This window comes from Phalaenopsis equestris, unplaced genomic scaffold (assembly GCF_001263595.1).
Source record: "Phalaenopsis equestris unplaced genomic scaffold, ASM126359v1 Scaffold000002, whole genome shotgun sequence".
Classification (NCBI taxonomy): domain Eukaryota; kingdom Viridiplantae; phylum Streptophyta; class Magnoliopsida; order Asparagales; family Orchidaceae; genus Phalaenopsis; species Phalaenopsis equestris.
The window spans coordinates 7974631-7988556 of record NW_018164444.1 but is presented as its reverse complement, the minus strand read 5'-3'; the positions used below and the strand labels follow the sequence as shown (position 1 = coordinate 7988556).

At 31.3% G+C, this 13926-nt stretch overlaps 1 pseudogene; it reads left to right on the top strand.

The window, feature by feature from the left end:
- Positions 1-8533: 8533 nt before the first annotated feature.
- LOC110039592 lies at positions 8534-9531 on the top strand (annotated as a pseudogene).
- The last annotated feature ends 4395 nt before the right edge of the window (positions 9532-13926 follow it).

Genomic DNA, 13926 nt, shown 5'->3' with positions numbered 1-13926 from the left:
GATTCCAATCTCTACCTTTTCCTCAACCTCTGCTTCCTTTTATCCAGCAAACAAAGCACCGCAGCTTAGGAACAGCTATGCTTTCCTCCCTATTTATTGGCATTGTTACCCGGAAAATGGGAGAAGAATTTGACGAATAATAAAAACTTTTTTTCACCGACTTTTTTATATTTTATTGTCATATATCGTTATTAAATTGATCCCAACCTATCAGAACGATTCCATGGATAGTCTCGATGCAGCCAGCGGCTTCTTGCCACATGGAATTTCAGTCCACCATACATTTTCATAACTGTGGTTGATTAACAGTTACTGTTTAGCGTAATATGAAATTACCAATGCAAATCGGTAAGTGGACAACGACTTTCAGGTGACGTTACTTATCATTTAAAAAAGTATTCAAATAAAAGAGAGGAAAAACTACGAGAACTTGGTAATTTTAAAGCCTATGTGGACTCACAGAGCTCATTCATAGTGCCATTGGATTAGCTATAGGCTTACTGAAATTAATGATTTTGGAATCTGTTATTAAAGTCTCTTAAATTTATATTAGTGCTCTTCAAATTTTGAAAATTAGTTAAATGTTCATGCTCATTTGGACCATTAAAAAATTTAATCAAAGAGTAATCTAAAATGAATTTAATAGATAAAATGGCTAACATTAACTTCTCAATAAAGTGATCTGAACTCTTCTAAATGGATGAAAGAAAAAATTAAGATATATTCAAAATAAGAATATAAAAAATTTAAAGTTTTTTCATGTAAATGATTTTAAAGAGGAAACACCACCTGTGTTTCCTCAGCTCACCTGCCCGTCGTGGAAACCATGTTGGTTGCAAATAGTTTTATTAATTTAAAACTAGTTTAAATATAAGGTCGGTGAGGACAGTACAATTGGGTGATCTGTGATTTAGAAAGATGAACTCCACTCTCATTTTAGTGCATAAATATTTCTTTAGAAACATTTGGGAAGCCGATAATAATTATGAATGAAGTAATTATGAAGCAATAATAGACGGACATAGAAACATATTAAAGAATGATTCGAGAAGACCCTGAAGGCAGAAGTTCAATACGAGGACAAGTTAGCATCTTTAAATTGCAGTTTCAAACCCTCTGATATTGCGTTTGACACGGTTGATTTTAAATTGCCTCATCCTATGCATGTCTAGAGATGAAGACCATCATGATTTTGTAGATGATTCATGACTGATTGAAACACATGCATCCGATTAAAAATATGAGATCTCCCCAGTAGGAGGCATCTTGTTGAAGCCCTGATAAAAGCAATGCATATGGGTTGGGCCACTCATCTCATCTAGTCTACCCTAATATTTTGAGTGACTTTGTAGATTTCGCTTACCTTGTTGATTGACATGTCACATCAGCTATAGTGCTTAGCATATTCAAGCCGGTTTGATTTTAATCGAATTGCATCAATCTTTGATTAATTTATGATATCCTCTGTAGGTCCATGAAATATGTATTATGACTAGTGCATGTGCATATCTTGCATGTTACATCTCAAGGTGCAAGTGCAAATGCAAGGTGCAGAGTGCAGGTGCAAATGCGATATATGACAACTAGATAGGAAGGATATGCTCTTATTAAGAACAGGCTAAATAGGCTTATTAGTTCCATTGATTGAGGTACCATCAAATAATCAAGGAGGTATGGATCCTGACTAAATAACAATAAAATGCTCTTTTCAAGAAGTGACCAAATAGACTTATTAGTTTTTTTGATTAAAACACTATGAAATCATGTATAAGATAAGTATCCTGACAAGATACCAATAATATGCGCTTAGCATGAACTGGCAGGATAGGCTTGTTAGTTCTACTGATCGAGACATTATCAAATAGTCAAGGGGATATGTATCCTGACTAGATAGCAATGAAATGCTCTTATCAAGAACTAGCCAAATAGGCTTATTAGTTCCATTGATTAAAACACTATCAAATAGTCTAGAATATATGTACCTAACTAGAAAACAATGAGATGCACTTAATAAGGGATGGTCAAATAGGCTTATTAGTTCCATTGATTGAGGCGCCGCCAAATAGTTTAGGAGATATGCATCCTGACTTGAATAACATCAGAATAGATAGACAAAATAGTCTCCTGGTGGAAAAAGCTCGATTAGCATGAGTAATCTCAACCAATATAGATGCTCTTGTACGGAGAACTGGCTAGAAAATAAATATGGATCCATTGATAAAAAAATCAAAATCAACTCGTACAAAGAACTGACTAAAAAGTCAACATGGTTCTTTTCGAGTAACATCAAACATCTAATGGGCCAAGGGTTGCTAGTCGGAGCAAAGGAGCTAGCTGAATGAAGTTCTCTAACCTAGGGACCTTCGTGGGTCAATCGACTACCCTACTAAGTTGACTGACAAACCTTGTTAGACCGACCGAAGGCCCTTCACTAGGCCGACTGAAGGCCCTCAGCCAAGCCGACTTAAGGTCCTTAGCTAGGTCGATCGATGCTCCTTTGCCAAGATGATTATTTGCTCTAACTTAGCTAAACCGATTCAATGCACCTGAATGACCAAGGATCATCAGTTCTGGACAACTGAGTGATGGGGCAGCCAAGCCAGGGAACTTTTATTTATTTATCAATGTATTTATTTATGACCAAAATACCCTGTGACATCCTCATTTGGGCAGGTACAAGCAGGTAATTGTACACTTTATACTCCTCGAGCCTATAAATAGTGGGTCATTTTTACAGAAAAGGGATAATGAAACATTTCAACTAATCTTCTCTCTCTCTCTCTCTCTCTCTCTTTCTCATTCTTATATGCTTTACCCCTTGGGTGTGTTTAATAAGAAAATCTTGAATTCAACATCTTAAAAGGTGTGGTGAGTGTAGAGCATACTAAAAGCAGTAAAAACAACACCATTCCGAGAAGAAACCCATCTGAGAGACACATAAAATATGGACTGCACAAAGAAATTTCTCCATTAATAAATTCAAGGACTTAGAGACCAGATATTGAGCTAGATGACAGAGTTAACCCGAGCATTGCTCGAAAGAAGTGAGCAAGTTTCTCAGGAACAAAGCCACTGAGAGGATGAACTTAATCATCAAGATTGCAGAATGAATTAGAGGCCAGAGAGATTCACAGACTCCCAGTACCAGGATAGTGCTAGGACTATGCCAATGCATAGATAGAGGTTTGGACACATGAAGGCCCCTGCTAGCTGAAGAATGCATTCCACGTATATTTTAGTTGCTAAACCACTGGATAAAGGTCAATTGGATCCTACCGATCACATCACATTGTTTGAATCATCTATCAATCTGTTGAAGATTACTGCAGCATTGATGTATCATCTTTTCTTTACCACGCTGAGGGAATTTGGCCTCGAATGGCTCAGCAAGTTATTCTCTTAGGTAATCACATCCTCTATTGAATTAAATAGGTTGTTTGTGACATAATTCACTAGCACGTAGATGTTGCAAAAAGTTTATAAGCCATCTCACAGGTTAAGTAGGAGCAACAACACAAGAGACTGCACTTATATATCACTCAATTCTAGAAGAAGATGTTGGAAGTGTGGTTTCTCGAATCCAGAATAGTAAATGCAGCCTTATCCCAAGGATTGAGGGGAGAGCTATTTTGATGTGCTATAGGTATGAATCAAGTATAAAACCTAGCTAAATTGTTGGAACTAGCCAACATCCATATTGCAGAGGAGTATGTTAGAAACACTGTCCACCAAAAGGCAAAAACATCAGATTGTCGCCACAATAGAGAACTCAGCAGAACAACGGGTGAGTAAAAACTGATGGTCAATGTCTACCCATTCGTCTCATGCATGAGGACATTCGACTACCTTAGTAAAACCAAGGGACCAGCCGAAACCACCATTGTGGTGGTCAATAAAGGTACATCGACCAACGATTGCCTAGATATCATGAGCAAGCAGAGAACGAACACAATGTGCCACCCTACCCCTAAGGTTAACAATGGAAGAGCAATACTCATAGAAGCAAAAAATTTTTGAAGACGTGAAATTAGTGGTAGATAAAATAGACGCTTGTATGAAATGGTTTCTACCTCTTACATTTTTAATTTTGATGTTTGAGTCTAAGTGACTCACAAAATTTATACAAAGTATCTATTTTCTTAGACTTATAAAATAAAATGCATCCATTTAATAACAATTAATTTTTTTTATTTTAAAATCTAACTTGAAAACATGTTTTTTTGTTCTCAATAAATCTTCTAGAATTATTATACTAATTTTATGAAATAATTGAAGTACTCTTGAGCAATGTTAAATTTAGTTTTTAATTTTCAACTTTCTGAGAGCTAAAGATATCTTAGAATTTGATACACAACCTTCCCACAGTGACATTTATACCGCATGCAACAAACTATATAAAAATTGAAGTTCTTGGTCTGGTGGCTATTTCTCTGATACTTAGATAATAAATTCTTGTTCTATCGATGATCATCTCTAAAAATATACTTGAGTAAAAGTCATGTTGAGGAACGTAGCTCGTTGAGGGTGTGGAGTTAAAATTGAAAGGTCAACCTCTCAATGTGAAGTTCAAAACTATTAATTAAGTTGAAATCTTCGACGTTATAAATCATACCTAACTTTGTCAGGAGTTAAGTGTGATTGATTTCAGAGTTTCAAACATAGACACAAAAACTTATTCTCGGATAAGTAAGCCGGAAGTTTAGATGCCGCTATCATAAAGGTGTAAACACCGTCCAAGAATTCTTAATTGATTTTGTTTCTATCTAGATATAATCTATGGTACATACATAAACTTTTTTTACTAATATCCTTAACTAACCGACATGTTTGATAAAAAAAACTCATAAAACACAAAAACATCATAAAATTATTATAACTATTTTACATATAAATCAAATAACGAAGAGATTTACTTATACATAACACTTCAAACTTCAATATCACATAACAAACTTCACTATTAAAAGTTTTTTTTAAGTGAAATGCACATATTCATTCGTAGATTTAAAAAGCCAAATTTCCTTAATGTTTAAAGATAATTTCTATTTTGACAATGGAAATTAAATTTCATAAAGAAAAAGGAAGTGGACAGTTTTACATCATATGAAATATTTCATTCTTGAAATTTTGTTAAGAGAATGCAAGTAATCAAGTTATTAAAAATTTGTGTAAATTATGCATTTATTATTTGAATTTTGGGCAAACTAGGAGAGCATGAAATTACTGTTAGCATAAGAGCACAAAATGCTGATTAAATATAAAATCTAAGATATTGAAGGAAGAATAATATATGAAGCAATTATAAAGAAAAAAGGTGAAGTTATCACATTTGATGATATGACTAAGCTTTTTTTAAATGTCAATTAACAAAGCGGCAAGACAATAAAATGTTGGCTTCATACTCCTGAAAAAAAGGATGTCGAGAACTCAATATATGTCATTGGCCCTGCATAATAATAAAGAGCATGAAAACTCTAATGCAAAACATCAAGGTTCTCTAATTTCACTCTCTCGATCAACTCTAAACATTATTTCTATAATTACTCGGTCAAATTATTTTTAATCACGACATAATCAACATCATGACTTTCAAATTTTAAAAGTGAAATACATATTTTCATTCATAAATTTAAAGAACCAAACTGTCATGAAAATAAATATCAAAGTTAGGTATGAGATACATAAATACATCCGATTTGTGTGCTAGGCATGTAATATTGCCTTTAAAAGGGGCATTTAGATACATAGCTTACAGTTTGCATGTACTTACCTATTTCAACCCTAAACTTTCATATTTACACAAATAGCACTCAAAACTTTAGTGTCAGATCAAAAACATCATAATTATCACTTTTTTAAAGTGAAATACACATTTTCATCCACATGTTTAAGAGAATAAAGTGCAATATAAAGAAAAATGAGAATTTATGTTCATTACACAATTCTTATGTATTTACATATCTCAAACATAAACGTTGATATTTTTATTCATAACACTCCAAGCTGTAAAATCACATTAAAAATATAGCACTATTACTATTTAAAAAAAATGAATTATACAAATTCATGTATGGGTTCAAAGCACCAAAATGGCTTGCATGTAATTACGAAAATTTAGGTGTGAGATACGTAAAAGCATAAGAATTGTGTGAAAGTTATGTAAAATTACATTTTAGAAAGGGACATTTACATGCACTGCACACAATCCTTATGTATTTACATGTCTCAAACCTAAACTTTCATATATATCAGTAAAAAGATAAATATTACATCAAAAACATCACAATCACTAATTTTTAAAAGTGAAAAAAGGTTTTTCATGCATGCATTTAAAGAATCAAAGTGTCATCGATGTAAATATAAATGTATAAGTGTGATATATATAAAACATTGGATTTGTGTGCTAAGTATGTAAATTTTTCATTATACTTTAGGTGTTAGGTATGGAAAGTCCTAAGAGATACCTCGTAAGCATGTAACAATGAGATATATCATCAAATTTTAAGAAAACTAAATCAAAATTTTGAATTTCTCCCAAATACTTAAAACTCATAATGCAAACAATTTAATGATTCAAAGTAAATAAACATTTTAAGAAATACAAGCATCGAAGTTACTTATGATTTGAGTGTAAGAATTTAACAAATAGTAAACCCTGATGAAAATAGGATTTGAGAGGATTAGGATGGCTCTGGAGCGAAGGCACCCGCACCAAAAAAAAATAAGGGATAGCACGGCTTCGATATAAATAGTTTATCCGACGGATTTTCAACAGTCATTGACAATCGATGTTTAATTCCTTGATAACCGACTGGTGCAACTGCCAGTTAACATAATATGGCCACTGGTTATTAATAGCCCAAAAAACGACGAGCTGCATTTCTGATGGGTTATGTTTGTTGCTTTTATAATTGCTATGAACCGACGATTAGCACTGTCGGTGCTTGTTTCATGACTGTCGAAATGTCAATTAACTTAAAACCCACAGTTCAGCCCGTAGGAAATTCGTAAGTTATATTAAAAGTCCTCATGCCGTCCGAAATAAATGCAAATTTACCTACACACTCTAGATCGTTAGTTTTTCCGGTAGTTTCATTTTCTCCCCTATAGTGAATGGCTTGATTTCAACTTGATTGAACCCAAATTGAACCAATTTTGACATCATTGGGTTCATCTAGTCAAGACGTAACGTTTGACTATATACATGTTGGAATCATGGCTTGGTTGATTGTGAATTTAAATTAACAAGATACTTTATAAAAAAAAAAACCATTGAAATTTGTACTTGATAAAATCTATTGATGACAAATCAAGATTGAAATCATATTCTCCAAAATCTTTAATAGTCCTTATATTCACAATATATTGTGTGGGTAAATGGTTGTTCACTTGTCCTTATATTAAAACATATGTTGCCATGGGCGGCTTGAATCAATCTTCATTCGTAGTCCATCTACTACTGCTGTCTAATTATTATTCTCAAGATTAATGTGGACCACCATCTTATTTCTTAAACAAGTCATTCAAATGAACGTAGAGGTCCCCTTCGTAAAACCACCGATCACCCACTTGTACCGTTGGCATAGGTCTTTTATTTTAATTGTAGTTTTAAATAATAAAGCTAACTGCAGCAAATTCGTTCGCATCAACGGGCAGATGGGCACAAGAAGCCCATGTGGCACTTTAGCAATTTAAAATCTTTAACATGTAAAACTATGATACGATTAGATTATTAATTTTTTTTTTGTAATATATATAATATGTGCTAACCATATTTTTCATTACTTGATAGGGATTCAGATATTTAACTGAAAAGTTAATATAACTCATTTTATCCATTTAATTCATTTCTGATGACTTTTTCCCCTGGATTTTTTTCAATTATTTTTGCATGCCGCAAAAATATTTTCCCAAATGAGCGTCAATTATTTCTATAAGAAGAGTGATCAAGCCTAAATTTAATTAATTTACTCTAAAGTCTATTATTCGTTGTTGTCTAATGTCTCCCAACAACTAGTATTTATTAATGATTAGCATCGGATAACCGCCTTCCCACTCTCCTAATTTCATTTTCATTAAGAAGATTGATGAAATCAATGCCCTAACATTACCAACTTTAAATGTTCCTCATTAAACATCACTTAGTGTTATCTTTAAGAATGCCCATTCTCTCCTAATATCAATTGTGAAGTCCAACTTATCGCCCCCCATCGCCTAATGATATCTAAAATGCGTCAATGCTAATGTTTTCATCATAAGAGATACTATTCTTAATTTTCATCTATTACATTTTAATGACTTTTAATGTTATTAAGATGCGAGCACACTGTAATCCTTAAATCAGACTAGTGGATTTCGCTAATTTTTTTTTTTTACTATTAATTTTTCACATAAATAATCACAACCCATGAAAGTCACCATGTTCTTAACTAGTTCTATTGGTAATTTCATTTCATGCATATTGCATAAGTACCAACATATATATTTTGTATTTCGTTAAAATGATATATATATATATATATATTGAGAGATCATGGGTAATGAGAGACCCATGGGAGAGGAAATTCCACCTAATTCTAGAGAAGAGGAGAATAGATCATCTGCTGATATCGATTCAGCTTTGAGAATCTCTGTACCTTCTGTGCGTAAGGCGTGCTTCTTCGTCGTCTGTTTGCTTCATTTATAGTCTGTAGTTTTCTATAGATACCGTTAACTTATGTCTATAGAAAAAGAAAAAAAAAAGATAACAGTAGTTGAAGGTATTCTTACCAAATATTCAGCACATGATCATATGCTATACTCCTGTACTATTTTGTCTGTCCATCTCAATAATTTCATCAAAATTTTTTTTCAAAGATAGTTGCTGAAATATTTAGCACCTAATTCATAGTCTTTGCTGGCTGCGCTTCAGTGATAGTGAACAAGAGCACAAATGGTACTACTACATTTCCTGCGATATGCGTCGTATGGGGATCGACAGTAACAGTAATGATACATTCAGTCGGCCATATCTCTGGGGCACACTTTAATCCTGTCCTTACTATTTCATTCGCTTCTTGCCACAGATTTCGTTGGATGCAGGTCCAATCATTTTAGAGATATTTGAAATTTTTGAAAAATTGTTTCAGTAGAATATTGAATGTCGTGCATCTCTTTGTTCCTAATCATGAATTCAACTCAATACAAATGTTATTAAAAGTAGCAGCATACATTGCAGCACAATTTATAGGATCAACCCTAGCAAGTGGCACACTTCGCCTTCTCTTTGGTGGCTGTCAAGAGCTCTTTGCGAGAACAATTCCAACAGGCTCTAATATCCAATCTCAAAATCTATAGTCAATCATCTCCTAATATATCATGTTTGTAATTTGTGCTGTTGCCACTGATGATAGAGCTGTAAGTCACCAATTCTCTTCACAACGTTGTATATTGTGACATTTATGCTGAATTAATATTATTATGCAGATTGGTGAGCTTGCTGGAATTGCTGTAAAAGCCACTATACTGTTGAATGTTGGCTTTGCTGGATAAGTTTTGATTTTGATCCCTACAGATTTTGAACATGAATAAATTAAAAATTTTGACTATCATTGGCTCATATTAGCCACAAAATTATTTCTATTGGACACATCTAATTTGAGTTATAGCCGCCAATAGCAACTGTTCCCAATTTAAGTTGAAATTAAGCTGTTAATAGTCTTTTTCTGAGGGCTGTGCAGTATCAGGATCTACATGAACACATCTAGGAGTCTAGGACCAACAATTATCATGAATCGCTATGAATCATCATGTGGGATGATTGTCGGAGCATGTCTAATCGTTTCCTTGTCACTTCATAATGAGCGGCTCCTTTTTTAAAAGCTTGAACAATATTATCAAAATGTAATAGTTAATCATGAATAGCAGATAGATTGATTCATCTGGTTAATTTATTTCTTCTCTTCTATGGTTAGACTATATAATGATTTATTTTTTATTTTTTTTTATTTTTTTATTTTATATATTGATTTAAGGTGCGTAGAAAGGAAACTAGACTTCAAATTTGGTGATTGTTTTTAATGGATTGATGTTGAATCTTAGGAATGCATGTGGTTGAATTTTCAACGAATGTATCTTTGATAGTGCCATGCCATTTTAATTGAGCATAGTTCGATTGTGTCATCTGAATGGATTGATATTTTCATTATATATTAATTAAATTCATAAATTTTTATTTGGAATGTCATGAAAAAAATTATAATGAAAAATTAAGAATTGTAATAGATATGAAAGATATCTTTCTTATTAACAATATAACAACATTCTTTATGATACAAATTATTGTTCTACAAAGAGAGATAAAATTTAACACTAATGTTAGTCTCTTTAAAAGTAGGGGACAAGGAATTAAAAGAGTTTGACACATGGAAGATGAAACTATTGAATAAATTTTGTATTGTTTCCTAACTAAAAGTCATTTAGTAAATTCCTCTTCAAACTCATCACAAAGATAATTGTTTTCGAGTGGTGGCCTCCTAGTTTATTTGAGAATTAAAATATCGTGAGATACCTAATCTCATCTTTTTATCTTCTTATGATCTGTGCTTCAAATTGATTCGTTGTTTTCCTATATTTGTTTGGACTTTGAACTTCGTGGTGCTAGTTGGTGTCTAACGTTTTATAGATGAAGGCTAGAAAAGAAGTGACGGATCATGGTGCCTTTGAAAGGCCATCCCTTTCAAGTTAAGTTTATTTGATAAGAAACTTGTATTTAATTATGCTATTCAAATTATAATTTTCAAGAATACTTTATCACGAAGTATGGTACTAATCTTTCTGATATTGAAATTAAGAAAAATGATTTATTTATTAAAAAAATGTTTCATTATTTATTGATGATGAGATTGAGGCGTTGGCCACTTTCTTCTAATTTAGTTGCCTTTAATAAACAATATTAGAAAATCTTAATATCCTGAAGCGATTGAGTTAATATTAGCTTAGTTATTTTTTTGAAAAAACATCCACATAATAGACTTCATAATCCCAATGGCTATTTATGTTTTTTGCTATAAGACTTTAATTGATTAATTAATTAACTAAAAAATCAACATATTGCATTAGTACAAATGTGGAATCCTTAATAAAACAAATATGTATTAACTTTTTTTGAAATAATGTTTTATGTCATGAACCAAGGTACTTTATTTTCTATTTGATTTTTTGAATACTTCTTCAAGTTGGTTTTTCTAATTTTTTTTAAATTGCCTCTATCAAAAAATTTAGTATACTAAGATATTTTTTATAGATTTCATCATAAATTTAGGACTAATTGTGGACTTTGTTTTTTTTATTTGGTAGTACTTGCAAATTTATCTTTATTTCTCTATCAGTGCAAAATGCATTATCATTCTGTTATCATTTACATATTCAAAAAGATTAAAACACTAGATAAAAAATGTTCCTGTCCAAGAGTAAAAGGAGCAAATTTTTTTCTCAAAATAAAACTTTTGTAAAAAAGATTTACCTTAAATTAATTTGAATGAGTTTAGTGATCCAATTTTTTTATTGATGCATTGGTTTTTAATAATTTGAGTAATATTAATAACTTTGTAACAATATTATGTACGTAAACTATATATTATTTGTGGATAATTTGATTATTATTGTGTGTGATAATGTGATCAATATTGACGTAAAAGTCATTATGTAAGTAATGGATAGTACTCTAACACTTGATACTAATTATTTTTTGTATGTTGATACTTATGGTTTGTTGCATGGCCAATCTTCATTTATTGATAATTTAGATTTTTCTTCTTTGGAGATGAGAGGTTCCTATTTTGAGTTATCTCCTCAAATAAAACTATGCTTGTTTTCTAACTGAGTAAAGCCATCAGTTTTTTTATTGATGTTGCTAATTTGAAAATACTGCAACATAAAAGAGGGCATGACAAAGAAGGTTTTGTTGCTTAAGAAAAATATCCATGGTTTGTAATATTTAGTACTTTATATTGGAATGATACAGGGACTAGCCGAAAGTCATTGAAAGCTTAGATAAAATGCTTATACGATGTTTAAATCTTTTACATGCTTTACTTAGAGTTCGAACTTGACTCTAGAATTCTTCTTTTATAAGTCAATTTGGCTTTGCTAGTAGGTTCTTCACTTGTAATAATACAATTTGATAGTTTCAAATGGGTTCTCTTTTTATTCTATGTTTTCTAATATTTATTATATTATTCTTCTACAAGTTGCTTTTCGCTAAATTTGATGTGGTTGGTTTAATTGATTAAGGTCGCCACTGCAATATTTAAAGCGAAATTATAGAATAAGAATATTTCCCTTACTTTAATCTACCTTGGTTGGTGGCCTATGATTTTAAGTTTATTTTCAATTTGTAATATAATAAAAGTGAAAAAAGTCCTACTCATTATTGTTTTAGATCATTGTTTAATGCTTTGATTGATTTTTCATTTATTGATGCTTGTTTTGAAGGTTATTAATATACTTCAAGCAATAATAAAATAATTTAAAGACTAGAATGTTTTCTTAATCTTGTTGTTAAATACTTTTATGATTATAAAAATGAGCAATTGAGTAAACATTCTTCAAACTAATTTTTTCTATTAATTCAAACCTTCTCATTTGAAAGGTTTGACAACTACATAAATTCAAATTAGTTTTTTTGGGCTAAATAATTCTGTAAGGTTATGGTTAGAAAAATGGCAGTTAAACCTATTTCTAAAATTCATATCTTTTTGCATGTTTGTCATGACATCTTTTCTATCCAGTTTGATAGTAGTTTGGTCTTGAATCCTTTTCTTTTTTAATTCTTAATGCTAATTTTTGTTGGATTAAGAATTATGATTTTTTAATTGCCTTTTCTTGCCCTAATTTGATGACCAGACAATATTAACTTCTTAATATTAATATTTTGGTTAAATTTTTAACATTTTTTTTTTTCATTTTAAGGTTTTTAAAGATCCTTTGATCAATTTAAAATAACTTGGAATAACACTTGATTATGATATCATAGTGTTTATGTCAATGCATTTATATGATTTTTGAAGTTGGAATGGAATTAAATATTTGCAGATACAAACATAAAAAGAAGGAATTGCATTTGGCAATAAAATATCATTATAATATACCTGAAGATACACTTCATATTTTTATTAAGGCGATTAAATTATTTGTGGACTATTTGGTGTACACTCATTTTTCTGTAAATTTTAGATAAGCTTTATCATGTAATGGGTTTTTATTATGCTTATATTCTTGTGGAAAAGTTGTCAAGTAGTCCTATTAGAGTTCAAGACCTCACACATTTTCTGCTAGAAGTAGAAAATTGTAAATACAATCGCTATAGGAAAAAAGCACTATAATCGAAGGAAAACCCAACGGATTGAATTTTGATCTATAAAAATGTCCAATCCTTCTCCGGTGTCAATGTTTTGAGCAAATAGGCTCGATGTCTTTTCTCTTTGCTTTCATTCCATTAAATAGTAATCTTACAATCTATTTTAGGTATAACATGTTCTGTATAATCTATTTTAACTAAATAATGCATATTCATAATCTAAATATTTAGCTTACAAGGAAATAAATCATAATAAGGAAATTGGAAATAATATCAATAAGGAAGCTCCTAATTATAGAAACTTATAATTTAGCTGTCTGATTTCCGTCCATCGTGATTGACATCCAACTCCGGCAACTCACCCTCCCCGACGCTCAAAGGTATGGTTGGATGCTCTTACTATACATTTACATGAGGATGTACCTTGATTTATGCCTTTTGCTGTCGATATCCTTCTTGTGGATACATCTATGTTGCAAACAAATGTTGTTAAATTGGAAAAAATAAAAAAAGTCTAAATCTAGAATTTGCACTTAGAATAAATGCTGAAAAAAATAAATGAAAAAAAATAAAAAATTAGTAATAAA